The following is a 19,311-nucleotide window of genomic DNA, read 5'->3' as shown; positions in this document are numbered from 1 at the left end:
CACATGAAACCACTGCTTTTTGAAAAGATGTATATTATGAAATAACCTATCTATAGTTACAATGACAATGTTGCTATTAAAACTGTTAATTTAAAAACTAGATATGAATTGCTTTTCCATTCATTTTAAAGAGGTTTCTAGTTGGCGTTACAATAAAAGTAAGTTTTGTTTTCCATGTTCAGGGTTGGAATCCAAGTGTCTAGAGTTTGTTCTCTAATGGATTTTAACTCAGCAATGAAATTAAATTTGTGAATCTTGCACAAACTGGTTATTTAATTTAGCTCATGGGTTCGATTGGATGCCATTGTAGTGGACCCCAGTGGGGTTTTTGTTCATGACCATTGGCTGAGAAGAGCAGTTTTCTTAAGCCAAAGATATGGAGCCCTCATTCTGAATTTGTGAGATATTTTATTTTGCTACCTCTGTAAATAAAGAATTGTGGATCAAATAATAAAAATAATATGATATACACATATGTGGTTGGTTTCAAGCTCTTTTATCCAGGGAGAATACAATCTGATCTTTTATTGCAACATGGGAAATAATGAAATAATTGATGCATTTTTTATGTTGTAAATTGAAAGAGATTTGCAGTGAGTGTTTGTCTAATTCTAAAGCCAATCTTTTCACAAGTAACAAGAAATAGAAACTGTAGAGCAAAGAAGAAAATGAATAACACTGTCAAAAGTGGGATTTGAACCCACGCCTCCAGAGGAGACTGCAACCTGAACGCAGAGCCTTAGACCACTTGGCCATCCTGACACATGAAACCAATGCTGTTTGAAAAGATGTATATTATGAAATAACCTATCTATAGTTACAATGACAATGTTGCTATTAAAACTGTTAATTTAAAAATTAAATATGAAGTGCTTTTCCATTCATTTTAAAGAGGTTTCTAGTTGGCGTTACAATAAAAGTAAGTTTTGTTTTCCATGTTCAGGGTTGGAATCCAAGTGTCTAGAGTTTGTTCTCTAATGGATTTTAACTCAGCAATTAAATTAAATTTGTGAATCTTGCACAAACTGGCTACTTAATTTAGCTCATGGGTTTGATTGGATGCCATTGTAGTGGACCCCAGTGGGGTTTCTGTTCATGACCATTGGCTGAGAAGAGCAGTTTTCTTAAGCCAAAGATATGGAGCCCTCATTCTGAATTTGTGAGATATTTTATTTTGCTACCTCTGTAAATAAAGAATTGTGGATAAAATAATAAAAATAATATGATATACACATATGTGGTTGGTTTCAAGCTCTTTTATCCAGGAAGAATACAATCTGATCTTTTATTGCAACATGGGAAATAATGAAATAATTGATGCTTTTTTATGTTGTAAATTGAAAGAGATTTGCAGTGAGTGTTTGTCTAATTCTAAAGCCAATCTTTTCACAAGTAACAAGAAATAGAAACTGTAGAGCAAAGAAGAAAATGAATAACATTGTCAGAAGGGAGATTTGAACCCACGCCACGCAACGCCTTAGACCGCTCGGCCATCCTGACACATGAAACCACCGCTTTTTGAAAAGATGTATATTATGAAATAACCTATCTATAGTTACAATGACAATGTTGCTATTAAAACTGTTAATTTAAAAACTAGATATGAATTGCTTTTCTATTCATTTTAAAGAGGTTTCTAGTTGGCTTTACAATAAAAGTAAGTTTTGTTTTCCATGTTCAGGGTTGGAATCCAAGGGTCTAGAGTTTGTTCTCTAATGGATTTTAACTCAGCAATGAAATTAAATTTGTGAATCTTGCACAGACTGGCTACTTAATTTAGCTCATGGGTTTAATTGGATGCCATTGTAGTGGACCCCAGTGGGGTTTCTGTTCATGACCATTGGCTGAGAAGAGCAGTTTTCTTAAGCCAAAGATATGGAGCCCTCATTCTGAATTTGTGAGATATTTTATTTTGCTACCTCTGTAAATAAAGAATTGTGGATCAAATAATAAAAATAATATGATATACACATATGTGGTTGGTTTCAAGCTCTTTTATCCAGGAAGAATACAATCTGATCTTTTATTGCAACATGGGAAATAATGAAATAATTGATGCATTTTTTATGTTGTAAATTGAAAGAGATTTGCAGTGAGTGTAAGTCTAATTCTAAAGTCAATCTTTTCACAAGTAACAAGAAATAGAAACTGTAGAGCAAAGAAGAAAATGAATAACATTGTCAGAAGTGGGATTTGAACCCACGCCTCCAGAGGAGACTGCGACCTGAATGCAGCGCCTTAGACCGCTCGGCCATCCTGACACATGAAACCACTGCTTTTTGAAAAGATGTATATTATGAAATAACCTACCTATAGTTACAATGACAATGTTGCTATTAAAACTGTTAATTTAAAAACTAGATATGAATTGATTTTCCATTCATTTTAAAGAGGTTTCTAGTTGGCGTTACAATAAAAGTAAGTTTTGTTTTCCATGTTCAGGGTTGGAATCCAAGTGTCTAGAGTTTGTTCTCTAATGGATTTTAACTCAGCAATGAAATAAAATTTGTGAATCTTGCACAAACTGGCTACTTAATTTAGCTCATGGGTTTGATTGGATGACATTGTAGTGGACCCCAGTGGGGTTTCTGTTCATGACCATTGGCTGAGAAGAGCAGTTTTCTTAAGCCAAAGATATGGAGCCCTCATTCTGAATTTGTGAGATATTTTATTTTGCTACCTCTGTAAATAAAGAATTGTGGATCAAATAATAAAAATAATATGATATACACATATGTGGTTGGTTTCAAGCTCTTTTATCCAGGGAGAATACAATCTGATCTTTTATTGCAACATGGGAAATAATGAAATAATTGATGCATTTTTTATGTTGTAAATTGAAAGAGATTTGCAGTGAGTGTAAGTCTAATTCTAAAGTCAATCTTTTCACAAGTAACAAGAAATAGAAACTGTAGAGCAAAGAAGAAAATGAATAACATTGTCAGAAGTGGGATTTGAACCCACGCCTCCAGAGGAGACTGCGACCTGAACGCAGCGCCTTAGACCGCTCGGCCATCCTGACACATGAAACAACTACTTTTTTAAAAGATGTATATTATGAAATAACCTATCTATAGTTACAATGACAATGTTGCTATTAAAACTGTTAATTTAAAAACTAAATATGAATTGCTTTTTCATTCATTTTAAAGAGGTTTCTAGTTGGCGTTACAATAAAAGTATGTTTTGTTTTCCATGTTCAGGGTTGGAATCCAAGTGTCTAGAGTTTGTTCTCTAATGGATTTTAACTCAGCAATGAAATTAAATTTGTGAATCTTGCACAAACTGGTTATTTAATTTAGCTCATGGGTTCGATTGGATGCCATTGTAGTGGACCCCAGTGGGGTTTCTGTTCATGACCATTGGCTGAGAAGAGCAGTTTTCTTAAGCCAAAGATATGGAGCCCTCATTCTGAATTTGTGAGATATTTTATTTTGCTACCTCTGTAAATAAAGAATTGTGGATCAAATAATAAAAATAATATGATATACACATATGTGGTTGGTTTCAAGCTCTTTTATCCAGGGAGAATACAATCTGATCTTTTATTGCAACATGGGAAATAATGAAATAATTGATGCATTTTTTATGTTGTAAATTGAAAGAGATTTGCAGTGAGTGTTTGTCTAATTCTAAAGCCAAACTTTTCACAAGTGACAAGAAATAGAAACTGTAGAGCAAAGAAGAAAATGAATAACATTGTCAGAAGTGGGATTTGAACCCAGGCCACTCAGCGCCTTAGACCGCTCGGCCATCCTGACACATGAAACCACTGCTTTTTGAAAAGATGTATATTATGAAATAACCTAACTATAGTTACAATGACAATGTTGCTATTAAAACTGTTAATTTAAAAAATAAATATGAATTGCTTTTCCATTCATTTTAAAGAGGTTTCTAGTTGGCGTTACAATAAAAGTAAGTTTTGTTTTCCTTGTTCAGGGTTGGAATCCAAGTGTCTAGAGGTTGTTCTCTAATGGATTTTAACTCAGCAATGAAATTAAATTTGTGAATCTTGCACAAACTGGCTACTTAATTTAGCTCATGGGTTTGATTGGATGCCATTGTAGTGGACCCCAGTGGGGTTTCTGTTCATGACCATTGGCTGAGAAGAGCAGTTTTCTTAAGCCAAAGATATGGAGCCCTCATTCTGAATTTGTGAGATATTTTATTTTGCTACCTCTGTAAATAAAGAATTGTGGATAAAATAATAAAAATAATATGATATACACATATGTGGTTGGTTTCAAGCTCTTTTATCCAGGAAGAATACAATCTGATCTTTTATTGCAACATGGGAAATAATGAAATAATTGATGCATTTTTTATGTTGTAAATTGAAAGAGATTTGCAGTGAGTGTTTGTCTAATTCTAAAGTCAATCTTTTCACAAGTAACAAGAAATAGAAACTGTAGAGCAAAGAAGAAAATGAATAACATTGTCGGAAGTGGGATTTGAACCCACGCCTCCAGAGAAGACTGCGACCTGAACGCAGCGCCTTAGACCGCTTGGCCATCCTGACACATGAAACCACTGCTTTTTGAAAAGATGTATATTATGAAATAACCTATCTATAGTTACAATGACAATGTTGCTATTAAAACTGTTAATTTAAAAACTAGATATGAATTGCTTTTCCATTCATTATAAAGAGGTTTCTAGTTGGCGTTACAATAAAAGTAAGTTTTGTTTTCCATGTTCAGGGTTGGAATCCAAGTGTCTAGAGTTTGTTCTCTAATGGATTTTAACTCAGCAATGAAATGAAATTTGTGAATCTTGCACAAACTGGCTACTTAATTTAGCTCATGGGTTTGATTGGATGCCATTGTAGTGGACCCCAGTGGGGTTTCTGTTCATGACCATTGGCTGAGAAGAGCAGTTTTTTTAAGCCAAAGATATGGAGCCCTCATTCTGAATTTGTGAGATATTTTATTTTGCTACCTCTGTAAATAAAGAATTGTGGATCAAATAATAAAAATAATATGATATACACATATGTGGTTGGTTTCAAGCTCTTTTATCCAGGGAGAATACAATCTGATCTTTTATTGCAACATGGGAAATAATGAAATAATTGATGCATTTTTTATGTTGTAAATTGAAAGAGATTTGCAGTGAGTGTTTGTCAAATTCTAAAGCCAATCTTTTCACAAGTAACAAGAAATAGAAACTGTAGAGCAAAGAAGAAAATGAATAACATTGTCAGAAGTGGGATTTGAACCCAGGCCACGCAGCGCCTTAGACCGCTCGGCCATCCTCACACATGAAACCACTCCTTTTTAAAAAGATGTATATTATGAAATAACCTATCTATAGTTACAATGACAATGTAGCTATTAAAACTGTTAATTTAAAAACTAGATATGAATTGCTTTTCCATTCATTTTAAAGAGGTTTCTAGTTGGCGTTACAATAAAAGTAAGTTTTGTTTTCCATGTTCAGGGTTGGAATCCAAGTGTCTAGAGTTTGTTCTCTAATGGATTTTAACTCAGCAATGAAATGAAATTTGTGATTCTTGCACAAACTGGCTACTTAATTTAGCTCATGGGTTTGATTGGATGCCATTGTAGTGGACCCCAGTGGGGTTTCTGTTCATGACCATTGGCTGAGAAGAGCAGTTTTCTTAAGCCAAAGATATGGAGCCCTCATTCTGAATTTGTGAGATATTTTATTTTGCTACCTCTGTAAATAAAGAATTGTGGATCAAATAATAAAAATAATATGATATACACATATGTGGTTGGTTTCAAGCTCTTTTATCCAGGGAGAATACAATCTGATCTTTTATTGCAACATGGGAAATAATGAAATAATTGATGCATTTTTTTTGTTGTAAATTGAAAGAGATTTGCAGTGAGTGTTTGTCAAAATCTAAAGCCAATCTTTTCACAAGTAACAAGAAATAGAAACTGTAGAGCAAAGAAGAAAATGAATAACATTGTCAGAAGTGGGATTTGAACCCAGGCCACGCAGCGCCTTAGACCGCTCGGCCATCCTCACACATGAAACCACTCCTTTTTAAAAAGATGTATATTATGAAATAACCTATCTATAGTTACAATGACAATGTAGCTATTAAAACTGTTAATTTAAAAACTAGATATGAATTGCTTTTCCATTAATTTTAAAGAGGTTTCTAGTTGGCGTTACAATAAAAGTAAGTTTTGTTTTCCATGTTCAGGGTTGGAATCCAAGTGTCTAGAGTTTGTTCTCTAATGGATTTTAACTCAGCAATGAAATGAAATTTGTGAATCTTGCACAAACTGGCTACTTAATTTAGCTCATGGGTTTGATTGGATGCCATTGTAGTGGACCCCAGTGGGGTTTCTGTTCATGACCATTGGCTGAGAAGAGCAGTTTTCTTAAGCCAAAGATATGGAGCCCTCATTCTGAATTTGTGAGATATTTTATTTTGCTACCTCTGTAAATAAAGAATTGTGGATCAAATAATAAAAATAATATGATATACACATATGTGGTTGGTTTCAAGCTCTTTTATCCAGGGAGAATACAATCTGATCTTTTATTGCAACATGGGAAATAATGAAATAATTGATGCATTTTTTATGTTGTAAATTGAAAGAGATTTGCAGTGAGTGTTTGTCTAATTCTAAAGCCAATCTTTTCACAAGTAACAAGAAATAGAAACTGTAGAGCAAAGAAGAAAATGAATAACATTGTCAGAAGTGGGATTTGAACCCAGGCCACTCAGCGCCTTAGACCGCTCGGCCATCCTGACACATGAAACCACTGCTTTTTGAAAAGATGTATATTATGAAATAACCTATCTATAGTTAAAATGACAATGTTGCTATTAAAACTGTTAATTTAAAAAATAAATATGAATTGCTTTTCCATTCATTTTAAAGAGGTTTCTAGTTGGCGTTACAATAAAAGTAAGTTTTGTTTTCCATGTTCAGGGTTGGAATCCAAGTGTCTAGAGTTTGTTCTCTAATGGATTTTAACTCAGCAATGAAATGAAATTTGTGAATCTTGCACAAACTGGCTACTTAATTTAGCTCATGGGTTTGATTGGATGCCATTGTAGTGGACCCCAGTGGGGTTTCTGTTCATGACCATTGGCTGAGAAGAGCAGTTTTCTTAAGCCAAAGATATGGAGCCCTCATTCTGAATTTGTGAGATATTTTATTTTGCTACCTCTGTAAATAAAGAATTGTGGATAAAATAATAAAAATAATATGATATACACATATGTGGTTGGTTTCAAGTTCTTTTATCCAGGGAGAATACAATCTGATCTTTTATTGCAACATGGGAAATAATGAAATAATTGATGCATTTTTTATGTTATAAATTGAAAGAGATTTGCAGTGAGTGTTTGTCTAATTCTAAAGTCAATCTTTTCACAAGTAACAAGAAATAGAAACTGTAGAGCAAAGAAGAAAATGAATAACACTGTCAAAACTGGGATTTGAACACACGCCTTCAGAGGAGACTGCAACCTGAACGCAGAGCCTTAGACCGCTCGGCCATCCTGACACATGAAACCACTGCTGGGTGAAAAGATGTATATTATGAAATAACCTATCTATAGTTACAATGACAATGTTGCTATTAAAACTGTTAATTTAAAAATTAAATATGAATTGCTTTTCCATTCATTTTAAAGAGGTTTCTAGTTGGCGTTACAATAAAAGTAAGTTTTGTTTTCCATGTTCAGGGTTGGAATCCAAGTGTCTAGAGTTTGTTCTCTAATGGATTTTAACTCAGCAATGAAATTAAATTTGTGAATCTTGCACAAACTGGCTACTTAATTTAGCTCATGGGTTTGATTGGATGCCATTGTAGTGGACCCCAGTGGGGTTTCTGTTCATGACCATTGGCTGAGAAGAGCAGTTTTCTTAAGCCAAAGATATGGAGCCCTCATTCTGAATTTGTGAGATATTTTATTTTGCTACCTCTGTAAATAAAGAATTGTGGATCAAATAATAAAAATAATATGATATACACATATGTGGTTGGTTTCAAGCTCTTTTATCCAGGAAGAATGCAATCTGATCTTTTATTGCAACATGGGAAATAATGAAATAATTGATGCATTTTTTATGTTGTAAATTGAAAGAGATTTGCAGTGAGTGTAAGTCTAATTCTAAAGTCAATCTTTTCACAAGTAACAAGAAATAGAAACTGTAGAGCAAAGAAGAAAATGAATAACATTGTCAGAAGTGGGATTTGAACCCACGCCTCCAGAGGAGACTGCGACCTGAACGCAGCGCCTTAGACCGCTCGGCCATCCTGACACATGAAACCACTGCTTTTTGAAAAGATGTATATTATGAAATAACCTATCTATAGTTACAATGACAATGTTGCTATTAAAACTGTTAATTTAAAAACTAGATATGAATTGCTTTTCCATTCATTTTAAAGAGGTTTCTAGTTGGCGTTACAATAAAAGTAAGTTTTGTTTTCCATGTTCAGGGTTGGAATCCAAGTGTCTAGAGTTTGTTCTCTAATGGATTTTAACTCAGCAATGAAATGAAATTTGTGAATCTTGCACAAACTGGCTACTTAATTTAGCTCATGGGTTTGATTGGATGACATTGTAGTGGACCCCAGTGGGGTTTCTGTTCATGACCATTGGCTGAGAAGAGCAGTTTTCTTAAGCCAAAGATATGGAGCCCTCATTCTGAATTTGTGAGATATTTTATTTTGCTACCTCTGTAAATAAAGAATTGTGGATCAAATAATAAAAATAATATGATATACACATATGTGGTTGGTTTCAAGCTCTTTTATCCAAGGAGAATACAATCTGATCTTTTATTGCAACATGGGAAATAATGAAATAATTGATGCATTTTTTATGTTGTAAATTGAAAGAGATTTGCAGTGAGTGTAAGTCTAATTCTAAAGTCAATCTTTTCACAAGTAACAAGAAATAGAAACTGTAGAGCAAAGAAGAAAATGAATAACATTGTCAGAAGTGGGATTTGAACCCACGCCTCCAGAGGAGACTGCGACCTGAACGCAGCGCCTTAGACCGCTCGGCAATCCTGACACATGAAACAACTACTTTTTTAAAAGATGTATATTATGAAATAACCTATCTATAGTTACAATGACAATGTTGCTATTAAAACTGTTAATTTAAAAACTAAATATGAATTGCTTTTTCATTCATTTTAAAGAGGTTTCTAGTTGGCGTTACAATAAAAGTATGTTTTGTTTTCCATGTTCAGGGTTGGAATCCAAGTGTCTAGAGTTTGTTCTCTAATGGATTTTAACTCAGCAATGAAATTAAATTTGTGAATCTTGCACAAACTGGTTATTTAATTTAGCTCATGGGTTCGATTGGATGCCATTGTAGTGGACCCCAGTGGGGTTTCTGTTCATGACCATTGGCTGAGAAGAGCAGTTTTCTTAAGCCAAAGATATGGAGCCCTCATTCTGAATTTGTGAGATATTTTATTTTGCTACCTCTGTAAATAAAGAATTGTGGATCAAATAATAAAAATAATATGATATACACATATGTGGTTGGTTTCAAGCTCTTTTATCCAGGGAGAATACAATCTGATCTTTTATTGCAACATGGGAAATAATGAAATAATTGATGCATTTTTTATGTTGTAAATTGAAAGAGATTTGCAGTGAGTGTTTGTCTAATTCTAAAGCCAAACTTTTCACAAGTAACAAGAAATAGAAACTGTAGAGCAAAGAAGAAAATGAATAACATTGTCAGAAGTGGGATTTGAACCCAGGCCACTCAGCGCCTTAGACCGCTCGGCCATCCTGACACATGAAACCACTGCTTTTTGAAAAGATGTATATTATGAAATAACCTAACTATAGTTACAATGACAATGTTGCTATTAAAACTGTTAATTTAAAAAATAAATATGAATTGCTTTTCCATTCATTTTAAAGAGGTTTCTAGTTGGCGTTACAATAAAAGTAAGTTTTGTTTTCCTTGTTCAGGGTTGGAATCCAAGTGTCTAGAGGTTGTTCTCTAATGGATTTTAACTCAGCAATGAAATTAAATTTGTGAATCTTGCACAAACTGGCTACTTAATTTAGCTCATGGGTTTGATTGGATGCCATTGTAGTGGACCCCAGTGGGGTTTCTGTTCATGACCATTGGCTGAGAAGAGCAGTTTTCTTAAGCCAAAGATATGGAGCCCTCATTCTGAATTTGTGAGATATTTTATTTTGCTACCTCTGTAAATAAAGAATTGTGGATAAAATAATAAAAATAATATGATATACACATATGTGGTTGGTTTCAAGCTCTTTTATCCAGGAAGAATACAATCTGATCTTTTATTGCAACATGGGAAATAATGAAATAATTGATGCATTTTTTATGTTGTAAATTGAAAGAGATTTGCAGTGAGTGTTTGTCTAATTCTAAAGTCAATCTTTTCACAAGTAACAAGAAATAGAAACTGTAGAGCAAAGAAGAAAATGAATAACATTGTCGGAAGTGGGATTTGAACCCACGCCTCCAGAGAAGACTGCAACCTGAACGCAGCGCCTTAGACCGCTCGGCCATCCTGACACATGAAACCACTGCTTTTTGAAAAGATGTATATTATGAAATAACCTATCTATAGTTACAATGACAATGTTGCTATTAAAACTGTTAATTTAAAAACTAGATATGAATTGCTTTTCCATTCATTATAAAGAGGTTTCTAGTTGGCGTTACAATAAAAGTAAGTTTTGTTTTCCATGTTCAGGGTTGGAATCCAAGTGTCTAGAGTTTGTTCTCTAATGGATTTTAACTCAGCAATGAAATGAAATTTGTGAATCTTGCACAAACTGGCTACTTAATTTAGCTCATGGGTTTGATTGGATGCCATTGTAGTGGACCCCAGTGGGGTTTCTGTTCATGACCATTGGCTGAGAAGAGCAGTTTTTTTAAGCCAAAGATATGGAGCCCTCATTCTGAATTTGTGAGATATTTTATTTTGCTACCTCTGTAAATAAAGAATTGTGGATCAAATAATAAAAATAATATGATATACACATATGTGGTTGGTTTCAAGCTCTTTTATCCAGGGAGAATACAATCTGATCTTTTATTGCAACATGGGAAATAATGAAATAATTGATGCATTTTTTATGTTGTAAATTGAAAGAGATTTGCAGTGAGTGTTTGTCAAATTCTAAAGCCAATCTTTTCACAAGTAACAAGAAATAGAAACTGTAGAGCAAAGAAGAAAATGAATAACATTGTCAGAAGTGGGATTTGAACCCAGGCCACGCAGCGCCTTAGACCGCTCGGCCATCCTCACACATGAAACCACTCCTTTTTAAAAAGATGTATATTATGAAATAACCTATCTATAGTTACAATGACAATGTAGCTATTAAAACTGTTAATTTAAAAACTAGATATGAATTGCTTTTCCATTCATTTTAAAGAGGTTTCTAGTTGGCGTTACAATAAAAGTAAGTTTTGTTTTCCATGTTCAGGGTTGGAATCCAAGTGTCTAGAGTTTGTTCTCTAATGGATTTTAACTCAGCAATGAAATGAAATTTGTGATTCTTGCACAAACTGGCTACTTAATTTAGCTCATGGGTTTGATTGGATGCCATTGTAGTGGACCCCAGTGGGGTTTCTGTTCATGACCATTGGCTGAGAAGAGCAGTTTTCTTAAGCCAAAGATATGGAGCCCTCATTCTGAATTTGTGAGATATTTTATTTTGCTACCTCTGTAAATAAAGAATTGTGGATCAAATAATAAAAATAATATGATATACACATATGTGGTTGGTTTCAAGCTCTTTTATCCAGGGAGAATACAATCTGATCTTTTATTGCAACATGGGAAATAATGAAATAATTGATGCATTTTTTTTGTTGTAAATTGAAAGAGATTTGCAGTGAGTGTTTGTCAAAATCTAAAGCCAATCTTTTCACAAGTATCAAGAAATAGAAACTGTAGAGCAAAGAAGAAAATGAATAACATTGTCAGAAGTGGGATTTGAACCCAGGCCACGCAGCGCCTTAGACCGCTCGGCCATCCTCACACATGAAACCACTCCTTTTTAAAAAGATGTATATTATGAAATAACCTATCTATAGTTACAATGACAATGTAGCTATTAAAACTGTTAATTTAAAAACTAGATATGAATTGCTTTTCCATTAATTTTAAAGAGGTTTCTAGTTGGCGTTACAATAAAAGTAAGTTTTGTTTTCCATGTTCAGGGTTGGAATCCAAGTGTCTAGAGTTTGTTCTCTAATGGATTTTAACTCAGCAATGAAATGAAATTTGTGAATCTTGCACAAACTGGCTACTTAATTTAGCTCATGGGTTTGATTGGATGCCATTGTAGTGGACCCCAGTGGGGTTTCTGTTCATGACCATTGGCTGAGAAGAGCAGTTTTCTTAAGCCAAAGATATGGAGCCCTCATTCTGAATTTGTGAGATATTTTATTTTGCTACCTCTGTAAATAAAGAATTGTGGATCAAATAATAAAAATAATATGATATACACATATGTGGTTGGTTTCAAGCTCTTTTATCCAGGGAGAATACAATCTGATCTTTTATTGCAACATGGGAAATAATGAAATAATTGATGCATTTTTTATGTTGTAAATTGAAAGAGATTTGCAGTGAGTGTTTGTCTAATTCTAAAGCCAATCTTTTCACAAGTAACAAGAAATAGAAACTGTAGAGCAAAGAAGAAAATGAATAACATTGTCAGAAGTGGGATTTGAACCCAGGCCACTCAGCGCCTTAGACCGCTCGGCCATCCTGACACATGAAACCACTGCTTTTTGAAAAGATGTATATTATGAAATAACCTATCTATAGTTAAAATGACAATGTTGCTATTAAAACTGTTAATTTAAAAAATAAATATGAATTGCTTTTCCATTCATTTTAAAGAGGTTTCTAGTTGGCGTTACAATAAAAGTAAGTTTTGTTTTCCATGTTCAGGGTTGGAATCCAAGTGTCTAGAGTTTGTTCTCTAATGGATTTTAACTCAGCAATGAAATGAAATTTGTGAATCTTGCACAAACTGGCTACTTAATTTAGCTCATGGGTTTGATTGGATGCCATTGTAGTGGACCCCAGTGGGGTTTCTGTTCATGACCATTGGCTGAGAAGAGCAGTTTTCTTAAGCCAAAGATATGGAGCCCTCATTCTGAATTTGTGAGATATTTTATTTTGCTACCTCTGTAAATAAAGAATTGTGGATAAAATAATAAAAATAATATGATATACACATATGTGGTTGGTTTCAAGTTCTTTTATCCAGGGAGAATACAATCTGATCTTTTATTGCAACATGGGAAATAATGAAATAATTGATGCATTTTTTATGTTATAAATTGAAAGAGATTTGCAGTGAGTGTTTGTCTAATTCTAAAGTCAATCTTTTCACAAGTAACAAGAAATAGAAACTGTAGAGCAAAGAAGAAAATGAATAACACTGTCAAAAGTGGGATTTGAACACACGCCTTCAGAGGAGACTGCAACCTGAACGCAGAGCCTTAGACCGCTCGGCCATCCTGACACATGAAACCACTGCTGGGTGAAAAGATGTATATTATGAAATAACCTATCTATAGTTACAATGACAATGTTGCTATTAAAACTGTTAATTTAAAAATTAAATATGAATTGCTTTTCCATTCATTTTAAAGAGGTTTCTAGTTGGCGTTACAATAAAAGTAAGTTTTGTTTTCCATGTTCAGGGTTGGAATCCAAGTGTCTAGAGTTTGTTCTCTAATGGATTTTAACTCAGCAATGAAATTAAATTTGTGAATCTTGCACAAACTGGCTACTTAATTTAGCTCATGGGTTTGATTGGATGCCATTGTAGTGGACCCCAGTGGGGTTTCTGTTCATGACCATTGGCTGAGAAGAGCAGTTTTCTTAAGCCAAAGATATGGAGCCCTCATTCTGAATTTGTGAGATATTTTATTTTGCTACCTCTGTAAATAAAGAATTGTGGATCAAATAATAAAAATAATATGATATACACATATGTGGTTGGTTTCAAGCTCTTTTATCCAGGAAGAATGCAATCTGATCTTTTATTGCAACATGGGAAATAATGAAATAATTGATGCATTTTTTATGTTGTAAATTGAAAGAGATTTGCAGTGAGTGTAAGTCTAATTCTAAAGTCAATCTTTTCACAAGTAACAAGAAATAGAAACTGTAGAGCAAAGAAGAAAATGAATAACATTGTCAGAAGTGGGATTTGAACCCACGCCTCCAGAGGAGACTGCGACCTGAACGCAGCGCCTTAGACCGCTCGGCCATCCTGACACATGAAACCACTGCTTTTTGAAAAGATGTATATTATGAAATAACCTATCTATAGTTACAATGACAATGTTGCTATTAAAACTGTTAATTTAAAAACTAGATATGAATTGCTTTTCCATTCATTTTAAAGAGGTTTCTAGTTGGCGTTACAATAAAAGTAAGTTTTGTTTTCCATGTTCAGGGTTGGAATCCAAGTGTCTAGAGTTTGTTCTCTAATGGATTTTAACTCAGCAATGAAATGAAATTTGTGAATCTTGCACAAACTGGCTACTTAATTTAGCTCATGGGTTTGATTGGATGACATTGTAGTGGACCCCAGTGGGGTTTCTGTTCATGACCATTGGCTGAGAAGAGCAGTTTTCTTAAGCCAAAGATATGGAGCCCTCATTCTGAATTTGTGAGATATTTTATTTTGCTACCTCTGTAAATAAAGAATTGTGGATCAAATAATAAAAATAATATGATATACACATATGTGGTTGGTTTCAAGCTCTTTTATCCAAGGAGAATACAATCTGATCTTTTATTGCAACATGGGAAATAATGAAATAATTGATGCATTTTTTATGTTGTAAATTGAAAGAGATTTGCAGTGAGTGTAAGTCTAATTCTAAAGTCAATCTTTTCACAAGTAACAAGAAATAGAAACTGTAGAGCAAAGAAGAAAATGAATAACATTGTCAGAAGTGGGATTTGAACCCACGCCTCCAGAGGAGACTGCGACCTGAACGCAGCGCCTTAGACCGCTCGGCCATCCTGACACATGAAACAACTACTTTTTTAAAAGATGTATATTATGAAATAACCTATCTATAGTTACAATGACAATGTTGCTATTAAAACTGTTAATTTAAAAACTAAATATGAATTGCTTTTTCATTCATTTTAAAGAGGTTTCTAGTTGGCGTTACAATAAAAGTATGTTTTGTTTTCCATGTTCAGGGTTGGAATCCAAGTGTCTAGAGTTTGTTCTCTAATGGATTTTAACTCAGCAATGAAATTAAATTTGTGAATCTTGCACAAACTGGTTATTTAATTTAGCTCATGGGTTCGATTGGATGCCATTGTAGTGGACCCCAGTGGGGTTTCTGTTCATGACCATTGGCTGAGAAGAGCAGTTTTCTTAAGCCAAAGATATGGAGCCCTCATTCTGAATTTGTGAGATATTTTATTTTGCTACCTCTGTAAATAAAGAATTGTGGATCAAATAATAAAAATAATATGATATACACATATGTGGTTGGTTTCAAGCTCTTTTATCCAGGGAGAATACAATCTGATCTTTTATTGCAACATGGGAAATAATGAAATAATTGATGCATTTTTTATGTTGTAAATTGAAAGAGATTTGCAGTGAGTGTTTGTCTAATTCTAAAGCCAATCTTTTCACAAGTAACAAGAAATAGAAACTGTAGAGCAAAGAAGAAAATGAATAACATTGTCAGAAGTGGGATTTGAACCCAGGCCACTCAGCGCCTTAGACCGCTCGGCCATCCTGACACATGAAACCACTGCTTTTTGAAAAGATGTATATTATGAAATAACCTAACTATAGTTACAATGACAATGTTGCTATTAAAACTGTTAATTTAAAAAATAAATATGAATTGCTTTTCCATTCATTTTAAAGAGGTTTCTAGTTGGCGTTACAATAAAAGTAAGTTTTGTTTTCCTTGTTCAGGGTTGGAATCCAAGTGTCTAGAGGTTGTTCTCTAATGGATTTTAACTCAGCAATGAAATTAAATTTGTGAATCTTGCACAAACTGGCTACTTAATTTAGCTCATGGGTTTGATTGGATGCCATTGTAGTGGACCCCAGTGGGGTTTCTGTTCATGACCATTGGCTGAGAAGAGCAGTTTTCTTAAGCCAAAGATATGGAGCCCTCATTCTGAATTTGTGAGATATTTTATTTTGCTACCTCTGTAAATAAAGAATTGTGGATAAAATAATAAAAATAATATGATATACACATATGTGGTTGGTTTCAAGCTCTTTTATCCAGGAAGAATACAATCTGATCTTTTATTGCAACATGGGAAATAATGAAATAATTGATGCATTTTTTATGTTGTAAATTGAAAGAGATTTGCAGTGAGTGTTTGTCTAATTCTAAAGTCAATCTTTTCACAAGTAACAAGAAATAGAAACTGTAGAGCAAAGAAGAAAATGAATAACATTGTCAGAAGTGGGATTTGAACCCACGCCTCCAGAGAAGACTGCGACCTGAACGCAGCGCCTTAGACCGCTCGGCCATCCTGACACATGAAACCACTGCTTTTTGAAAAGATGTATATTATGAAATAACCTATCTATAGTTACAATGACAATGTTGCTATTAAAACTGTTAATTTAAAAACTAGATATGAATTGCTTTTCCATTCATTATAAAGAGGTTTCTAGTTGGCGTTACAATAAAAGTAAGTTTTGTTTTCCATGTTCAGGGTTGGAATCCAAGTGTCTAGAGTTTGTTCTCTAATGGATTTTAACTCAGCAATGAAATGAAATTTGTGAATCTTGCACAAACTGGCTACTTAATTTAGCTCATGGGTTTGATTGGATGCCATTGTAGTGGACCCCAGTGGGGTTTCTGTTCATGACCATTGGCTGAGAAGAGCAGTTTTTTTAAGCCAAAGATATGGAGCCCTCATTCTGAATTTGTGAGATATTTTATTTTGCTACCTCTGTAAATAAAGAATTGTGGATCAAATAATAAAAATAATATGATATACACATATGTGGTTGGTTTCAAGCTCTTTTATCCAGGGAGAATACAATCTGATCTTTTATTGCAACGTGGGAAATAATGAAATAATTGATGCATTTTTTTTGTTGTAAATTGAAAGAGATTTGCAGTGAGTGTTTGTCAAATTCTAAAGCCAATCTTTTCACAAGTAACAAGAAATAGAAACTGTAGAGCAAAGAAGAAAATGAATAACATTGTCAGAAGTGGGATTTGAACCCAGGCCACGCAGCGCCTTAGACCGCTCGGCCATCCTCACACATGAAACCACTCCTTTTTAAAAAGATGTATATTATGAAATAACCTATCTATAGTTACAATGACAATGTAGCTATTAAAACTGTTAATTTAAAAACTAGATATGAATTGCTTTTCCATTAATTTTAAAGAGGTTTCTAGTTGGCGTTACAATAAAAGTAAGTTTTGTTTTCCATGTTCAGGGTTGGAATCCAAGTGTCTAGAGTTTGTTCTCTAATGGATTTTAACTCAGCAATGAAATGAAATTTGTGAATCTTGCACAAACTGGCTACTTAATTTAGCTCATGGGTTTGATTGGATGCCATTGTAGTGGACCCCAGTGGGGTTTCTGTTCATGACCATTGGCTGAGAAGAGCAGTTTTCTTAAGCCAAAGATATGGAGCCCTCATTCTGAATTTGTGAGATATTTTATTTTGCTACCTCTGTAAATAAAGAATTGTGGATCAAATAATAAAAATAATATGATATACACATATGTGGTTGGTTTCAAGCTCTTTTATCCAGGGAGAATACAATCTGATCTTTTATTGCAACATGGGAAATAATGAAATAATTGATGCATTTTTTATGTTGTAAATTGAAAGAGATTTGCAGTGAGTGTTTGTCTAATTCTAAAGCCAATCTTTTCACAAGTAACAAGAAATAGAAACTGTAGAGCAAAGAAGAAAATGAATAACATTGTCAGAAGTGGGATTTGAACCCAGGCCACTCAGCGCCTTAGACCGCTCGGCCATCCTGACACATGAAACCACTGCTTTTTGAAAAGATGTATATTATGAAATAACCTATCTATAGTTAAAATGACAATGTTGCTATTAAAACTGTTAATTTAAAAAATAAATATGAATTGCTTTTCCATTCATTTTAAAGAGGTTTCTAGTTGGCGTTACAATAAAAGTAAGTTTTGTTTTCCATGTTCAGGGTTGGAATCCAAGTGTCTAGAGTTTGTTCTCTAATGGATTTTAACTCAGCAATGAAATGAAATTTGTGAATCTTGCACAAACTGGCTACTTAATTTAGCTCATGGGTTTGATTGGATGCCATTGTAGTGGACCCCAGTGGGGTTTCTGTTCATGACCATTGGCTGAGAAGAGCAGTTTTCTTAAGCCAAAGATATGGAGCCCTCATTCTGAATTTGTGAGATATTTTATTTTGCTACCTCTGTAAATAAAGAATTGTGGATAAAATAATAAAAATAATATGATATACACATATGTGGTTGGTTTCAAGTTCTTTTATCCAGGGAGAATACAATCTGATCTTTTATTGCAACATGGGAAATAATGAAATAATTGATGCATTTTTTATGTTATAAATTGAAAGAGATTTGCAGTGAGTGTTTGTCTAATTCTAAAGTCAATCTTTTCACAAGTAACAAGAAATAGAAACTGTAGAGCAAAGAAGAAAATGAATAACACTGTCAAAAGTGGGATTTGAACACACGCCTTCAGAGGAGACTGCAACCTGAACGCAGAGCCTTAGACCGCTCGGCCATCCTGACACATGAAACCACTGCTGGGTGAAAAGATGTATATTATGAAATAACCTATCTATAGTTACAATGACAATGTTGCTATTAAAACTGTTAATTTAAAAATTAAATATGAATTGCTTTTCCATTCATTTTAAAGAGGTTTCTAGTTGGCGTTACAATAAAAGTAAGTTTTGTTTTCCATGTTCAGGGTTGGAATCCAAGTGTCTAGAGTTTGTTCTCTAATGGATTTTAACTCAGCAATGAAATGAAATTTGTGAATCTTGCACAAACTGGCTACTTAATTTAGCTCATGGGTTTGATTGGATGCCAATTTAGTGGACCCCAGTGGGGTTTCTGTTCATGACCATTGGCAGAGAAGAGCAGTTTTCTTAAGCCAAAGATATGGAGCCCTCATTCTGAATTTGTGAGATATTTTATTTTGCTACCTCTGTAAATAAAGAATTGTGGATAAAATAATAAAAATAATATGATATACACATATGTGGTTGGTTTCAAGCTCTTTTATCCAGGGAGAATACAATCTGATCTTTTATTGCAACATGGGAAATAATGAAAT

General features: G+C 33.8%; 10 non-coding genes across 10 annotated transcripts; all 10 read right to left on the bottom strand.

Moving 5' to 3' along the window:
* Positions 1–679: 679 nt before the first annotated feature.
* On the bottom strand, positions 680–762 carry TRNAL-CAG (transfer RNA leucine (anticodon CAG)). The gene has a single exon. It is a non-coding gene; the product is annotated as a tRNA-Leu (tRNA).
* Positions 763–2,178: 1,416 nt separating this feature from the next.
* TRNAL-CAG (transfer RNA leucine (anticodon CAG)) lies at positions 2,179–2,261 on the bottom strand. The gene has a single exon. It is a non-coding gene; the product is annotated as a tRNA-Leu (tRNA).
* Positions 2,262–2,939: 678 nt separating this feature from the next.
* TRNAL-CAG (transfer RNA leucine (anticodon CAG)) lies at positions 2,940–3,022 on the bottom strand. Its single transcript has one exon. It is a non-coding gene; the product is annotated as a tRNA-Leu (tRNA).
* Positions 3,023–4,439: 1,417 nt separating this feature from the next.
* TRNAL-CAG (transfer RNA leucine (anticodon CAG)) lies at positions 4,440–4,522 on the bottom strand. Its single transcript has one exon. It is a non-coding gene; the product is annotated as a tRNA-Leu (tRNA).
* Positions 4,523–8,178: 3,656 nt separating this feature from the next.
* Positions 8,179–8,261, bottom strand: TRNAL-CAG (transfer RNA leucine (anticodon CAG)). Its single transcript has one exon. It is a non-coding gene; the product is annotated as a tRNA-Leu (tRNA).
* Positions 8,262–8,939: 678 nt separating this feature from the next.
* TRNAL-CAG (transfer RNA leucine (anticodon CAG)) lies at positions 8,940–9,022 on the bottom strand. Its single transcript has one exon. It is a non-coding gene; the product is annotated as a tRNA-Leu (tRNA).
* A 1,417-nt stretch (positions 9,023–10,439) lies between these two features.
* On the bottom strand, positions 10,440–10,522 carry TRNAL-CAG (transfer RNA leucine (anticodon CAG)). Its single transcript has one exon. It is a non-coding gene; the product is annotated as a tRNA-Leu (tRNA).
* A 3,656-nt stretch (positions 10,523–14,178) lies between these two features.
* On the bottom strand, positions 14,179–14,261 carry TRNAL-CAG (transfer RNA leucine (anticodon CAG)). The gene has a single exon. It is a non-coding gene; the product is annotated as a tRNA-Leu (tRNA).
* Positions 14,262–14,939: 678 nt separating this feature from the next.
* On the bottom strand, positions 14,940–15,022 carry TRNAL-CAG (transfer RNA leucine (anticodon CAG)). The gene has a single exon. It is a non-coding gene; the product is annotated as a tRNA-Leu (tRNA).
* A 1,417-nt stretch (positions 15,023–16,439) lies between these two features.
* On the bottom strand, positions 16,440–16,522 carry TRNAL-CAG (transfer RNA leucine (anticodon CAG)). Its single transcript has one exon. It is a non-coding gene; the product is annotated as a tRNA-Leu (tRNA).
* Positions 16,523–19,311: the final 2,789 nt, after the last annotated feature.

The sequence above is a fragment of the Pseudophryne corroboree genome, chromosome 1 (genome assembly GCF_028390025.1).
Source record: "Pseudophryne corroboree isolate aPseCor3 chromosome 1, aPseCor3.hap2, whole genome shotgun sequence".
Taxonomy (NCBI): domain Eukaryota; kingdom Metazoa; phylum Chordata; class Amphibia; order Anura; family Myobatrachidae; genus Pseudophryne; species Pseudophryne corroboree.
This window is presented reverse-complemented; position numbering and strand designations above follow the sequence as displayed.